This window comes from Chrysochloris asiatica, unplaced genomic scaffold, assembly GCF_000296735.1.
Source record: "Chrysochloris asiatica unplaced genomic scaffold, ChrAsi1.0 scaffold00467, whole genome shotgun sequence".
Lineage (NCBI taxonomy): Eukaryota > Metazoa > Chordata > Mammalia > Afrosoricida > Chrysochloridae > Chrysochloris > Chrysochloris asiatica.
Genome location: NW_006408985.1, coordinates 699,101 through 705,614, shown reverse-complemented (window position 1 = coordinate 705,614; position 6,514 = coordinate 699,101).

The following is a 6,514-nucleotide window of genomic DNA, read 5'->3' as shown; positions in this document are numbered from 1 at the left end:
GATACAAGTTGAATTAAGTATGGTGAAAGAATACAACCTTGTTGCACACCTTTCTTAATTTTAAACCATTCGTTGTTCCCATGTTCTGTTCAAACAGCTGCCTCTTGGTCCAGGTAAAGATTCCTCATGAGCACAATCAAGTGTTCCAGAATACTCATACTTCACATTTTTGTTCATAGCTTGTCATGATCCACACAATTGAAAGCCTTTGCATAGTCAATAAAGCACAGGTAAACATCTTTCTGTTATTCTCTACTTTTAGCTAAGATCCATTGGACATCAGCAATGATATCCCTGGTACTGGAACATTAGTCAAATATTAATCATATTTGCAGCGTATCAATTTGTGAAGAAATTTAAATTGTTGAAGAAAATACTCCACGTAAGTGAATACATTTTATCTTTCTAAAAGTTCAAGCTTAACACAATATGGAATTCAAACAATAAATAACAATAAATCAATGAACTGAAAACATTTTTCAGATTTTTATTTGTATGCTTAGTCATTTCAATTCATTACAGCATATTTTATCCTAAGAAGAACACTAGTGGCATTCCTGATTTTCAATATTTTACATTCTTTATATATTGCAATCAATGAATCTATCCTTTTCTAACTGATTCTACCACCATCACATAAACATCTCTATCCCTAAGTTCCTATCTAACTTTTGGAGAGATTGTTGCAATTTTATAAATACATGAACGATAAAAATACTACTGGTAGAAATATATTACTAATTAAGGTAAATTGTTGCTTGGTTCTAAGCTACCTTATAAGAAATATTTGAGTTTGAAGTTCCGAGTTTGAAGGTTGTCTCAGGGCAGCAGTGTCAGGTACCTGTCTCAGTTAAAAGGCTCCAAAATGTCTTGATTCTGTTGAGAATATGAAATTTTATTCTTTGATCTATTTTTCCTTTTTATCAATATAATTAGATTACTGTTCAGTAATCTTAGAATGACACCATCTAGTCTTCATAAGAGTCAGACTGTAGAGTTCTTCCATATTCTTTTCTATTTTTAAGTACTAAAAGATTCCATTTTTTCAGATTCTTTCCCTACACAATGTATTTTTAGTAAATTCAATAAAAGATGCACATGAATATCTAACAGTTTTGAATAGAATGGCTGCTAGTGCCAAAAATACATTCAAATTTGACAAATTGTCAATATAAAATTTTTCACACAGTTGAAATTACTGAGATTAGTTTTTTTTTTTATTTTTTTTATTTAGTAGACTTGTCATAGTTGTATGTGATTCTGGCACTTCCTGATATTAGGAATGTCCCAACACATCAATAAGTTTATAGATCTTTAATTCTCTGTTAAATATCTGTTTTGCAGATTAATTTAATATTGTCTAATTATATGAATAAAGCCATGCTAGTGGAATATGTGCTGCTGTTATTGTTAGGTGACATCACAGAGACTCTACGTACAACAGAAACAAAACACTGCCTGGTACTGTGTCAACCTCACAATTGTAGCTACATTTGAGCATTGCATCTCATAGGGGAATCTTCCTTTTTTTCTCTGACTTTCTATTTCACCAAACATAATATTCTTCCCCAGTGACTTGTTCCTCCTGATAATATGTCTGAAGTATCAGAGATGAAATCTGGCCAAACTGGCTTCCAAGGATCATTCTGGTTGTACTTTTCCCAGTACAGATTGATTTGTTCTTCTGGCAGTCCATGGTACTTTAAAAATTCTCCTCCAACACCAACACTCAAATGCATCTATTCTTCTGTGATCTTCCTTATACACTATTAAACTTTCACATGAGTATGAGGTTATTGAAAATACTGTGGGTCACTATGAGTCAACAAGAGCAAGTGTGGAACTGTGAGTTAAAGCGCTGGACTGCAAAGTTGGTTTAAACTGCAAGGTCGGCAATTCAAGTAGCTATACAGGGTTACTATGGGTCAGAACTAACTGGAGGTCACTTAATAACAAGAAAACAATTAAGGACAATATATGTTCATCAAAGAAAATTGCTATGAATAAGTACTGGCCATAATGTAATGAAAATTTAGGTAATGAGGGTTTAATATTGTATTAATGGCTTTATATTTTAGCCTGAGGTTTATAGGAAACCTCACAAAAGTTTTATTTACAAGAAAACAGACTGATCTAAACAGAAAAATATGGCTTTTACAACAATATGTTGTATGTATTAGTTGTTCATTGACATCTTATTATTAAGTTATTTAAAACAACAAAATGTATTACTTACTTTTCAAGATTCAGCATCTAATACAGTTTCATACAGAAATATTAATGATTTATTTTTATTATTTTTGTTTATTTTATTCTTTAACCATAAATATTTTAGATATTTTCTGTGTACATTTACAATAAATATTTCCTGAAACTTTTTAAATGATTGAACTCTTCACCAAAAGAAGACATATATCTTAGAATTCAGTCTAGTTTATGGAGAACAGATGTTGAATCTCAAAAAGCATTTGCCTAAGGACATGTTAAACTAACATATGATAGGAAAGGACACGCCATACAATCTGAGCAGAAGGTATGTTTTATATTCATATGGAGTTACTGAAACTGTATAAACTGACACAATTTCTTTTTCCCACTAAGAAACAGTCTCAGGAATAAAATTTTGTAACATAAAAGCTATTTGCAGGGATTTCAAAAAGTTTGTGGATAAAATGGAATTAAAAGATAATGATAGAGTTCAGGAACAGAAGACCCTAGGAACATCTAGTAGAAGAGCACCAGCCGAATGTTGTACCCTGTCCAGAGAAGCAGCAACACCAGAGATGGAGGCAGAGATGATGACATGGAGAGAGAGAGCAGCTGAAGACTCTAGACTTATTGAAAAAGAAAGACTGACAGCTGGCAGCCAGGAGGCAGACTTGCAGAATTTGCCCTTTAATTGTTTAAATGATTATTTTCCTGAGGAAAAAACACAAAAAACAAAAACAACAGAAACAAAAGGAATAGAAGCAAATACTGTTGAATGATGCACAGAAAAGCTTGTAATCATGGCAATTAAACAATGCGTGTAAAACGTATGTTCTCCCATGTAAATGATCATTCAATTCACAATAATAAAATTTAAAAAAATAAAATAATGAATTTTTTCCAAAACGTTTTGAATCCTTATTGCATTTAGTTGATGCATTTTGCTAAATATGCTTTAATTCTTAAGCAATATCATCAATATCACACACAAATAAATTTTGCTGAAAATAATTCAGAAATGGTTGTAGTAGTACATCAACAGAGTACTGCCATAAATTCAAGTCAGGCTTTAAAAAGGAGATAGAGCAAGGGACATCTTTACTGATGGCAGGTAGACCATGAATGAAAGCACAGAAAATCAGAAAGACATCTGTTGCTGTTGTAAAATGTTATCAAAATCATTTCCTTTTCTTAGTGACACTGTGCTTATCCTACAGTGCCACACCAGGGTACCATTTACCTGGGTCTTATTGACTATTCAAAGACATTCTATTGTGTGGATCATAACATACTTCTGTTTACATTAAAAAAAAAAAATAGAAATTCCAGGATATGTATTTTGTTTCTGGAGAACTTGAATATAGATCAATAAGCAGTCATTGGAACAGAATAAAGTGATTAAGAACTGTATGATTTAAAATCAGGAAAGCTGTCTGTCAGGGTTTTATGCTTTTGTCATACTTACTCAATCTGTATAATGCATGGATAATATGAAAAGCTGGACTATATGAAGAAGAACATGATACCAAATTAAGAACAAGATTCATTGACAACCTGTGATAGTGCCCATGACACAACCTTTCTTGCTGAAATTGAGGAATACTTGAAGTACTTATTCATGGGTATTGAATTATTTAAAATAAGGTAAGGTGTGTCCCAGGAGTGTAGACTTTGGTGATACTTATATAATCTGTATGCTGAATACAAATCTGAGAGACTGGATTATAGGGAGAAATTCATCACATCAGTATGCAGATGCTACAACTTTACTTGCTGGAAAAGAACAGAACTAAAAACACTGATTAAGATCAAAGACAGTGTGGGTTTTACTTCAATGTAAAGAAAACAAAAATCCTCACCACGGGACCAGTTAATAATATCATGATAAATGGAGGAGAGATTGAAGTTGTCAAGGCCTTAATTTTGCTGTCAACACAAAGTAAATCTGCTGCACAAAATTTCTTTAACATGTTTAAAAGCAAAGATGTCAGTTTGAGGACTATGGTGCACCAGACCCAAACTATGGTATTTTCACTTTCCTCATATACATGTATAAATCGGACAATAGATACAGAAGACTGTAGAAAAATTGATGCATATGTGTTATGGTGTTGGAGAAGAATATTAAATTTATCATGGACTATTGGAAAAATGAACAAAACTCTCTTGCAAGAAGTCCAACCAGAATGCAGCTTTAAGAAGAGAAAGGTAATATTTTATCTTCTCTATTCTGGACATGCTATCAAAAGATATCAGTCCCTGGAAAGGATATCATGCTTGGTAAGTGACGTAGCATTCAAAAAATGGAAGACTCCAAGGAGATGGATTAACATAGTGACAGCATCAATGGATTCAAGCATAGAAATAGTCATGAGGATGCACAGGACCAGTCAGTGTTTTGTTCTGTTGTGCATAAAGTCGCTTAAAGATACATATTAGGAATGTTATTAAACTTTTTTTTTTCTTTCAGAAGCAGCTAACGTGAATCATTAATCAAATTTTATACAATATTATATAAAATCTTGACTTCATTATTAACCATGTTGTTTTCAAGGAAAGCAGTAAGAGAGATTTTCTAATGTTCCATCATACCTAAAAAGCATGCAATGTCTGACTGATTCTCAATTAAACCTAAATTAAGAGTGAAATCACTGTAGGTTTAGGTTACAACTAGAAAAGTACATGTTTGATTATTAGCAAAACAACAAGGACAATTTTTATACTAATGGGAGGTTTAGCCTGTGTTGTTCAGTTTAGAGCTTATGTAGAATAATTTAATAAAAAAGTATGTTGTTGTTGTTAGGTGCCATCGAGTCAGTACTGACTCATATTGACCTTACGAAACACTGCCTGATCCTGGGCCAACCTCACTATCGTTGCCACACTTGAGCCCATTAAGGCTGCCACTTTGCTAATCCATTTTACTGGCAGTCTTCCTCTTTTTCTTTGACCCTCCACCCTACCAAACATGATAGCCTTCTCCAGCGACTGGTCCCTCCTGATAATATGTCTGAAGTATGAGAGATGAAGTTTGGCCATCATGGCTTCCAAGGAGCACTCTGGTTGCACTTCTTCCAACTATGATTTGTTAGGTTGTTTTGGCAGCCCATGGCACTTCCAATATTCTCCTCTAACACCAAAAGTCAAAAGAATCAATTCTTATATGGTCTTCCTTATTCACTGTCCAGCTATCACATGCATGTGAGGTTATTGAAAACACCAGGGCTTGGGTCAGGAGCGCCTTAGTCGTCAAGCTCACATCTTTGCTCTTCAACAATATAAAAAGGTCTTATGCAGCAGATTTGCCTAATGTAATACATTGATTGATTTCTTGACTGCTGCTTCTATGACTGTTGATAGTTGATCCATGAAGAATGAAGTCTTTGACAACTTCAATTTTTTATCTATTGGTAAGAATGTTGTTTATTGGTCTAGTGGTGAGGATTTTTGTTTTCTTTACATTGAGATTCAGTCCATACCAAAGGCTGTGTGCTTTGATCTTCATTAGTAAATATTTTAAGACTTCACTATCAGCAAGAAAGTTTGTATCATCTGCATATCACAGGTTGTTAACGAGTCTTCCTCCAATCCGGATGCCAGGTTATTCTTCATATAACCCAGTTTCTTGGATTATTTGCTCAGCATACAGGCTGAATAAGTATGGTGAAAGAATACAACCCTGTCACACACCTTTATTAATTTTAAACCATTCAGTGTTCCCAGATCTCTTTGCACAACTTACTCTTGGTCCAAATACACATTCCTCATGAGCCCAATTAAGTGTTCAGGAATATTCATACTTCACAATGCTATCCATAGTTTGTCATGATACACACAATTGAAGGCGTTTTTGTAGTCAATAAAGCACTAGTAACAATCTTTCTGATATTCTCTGCTTTCAGCCAAGATCCATCAGACATCAGCAATGATATCACTTGTTCCACGTCCTCCTCTGATTCCAGCTTGAACCTCAGGAAGTTCTCTTTCAATGTATGCTTGTAGCCATTTCTATATTAATTTTAGTAAAACTTTACTCGCAAGAGATGTCAAAGATATCATCCAATGATTCCCACATTCCGTTGGGTCACCTCTATTTGGAATGGGCACAAATATGGATCTCTTCCAAGCAGTGGGCCAGATAGTTGTCTTCCAAATTTCCTGGCAGAGAGGATTGTGTGTCTCCTGTGCTGCCTTGCTTTCTTGAAAGATTTCATTTTTCATTCCATCAATTTCTGGTACCTTGTTCTTTGCCAATTTCTTCAATACACCTTGGACTTCCTCATTCAGTATCATCGACTCTTGATCA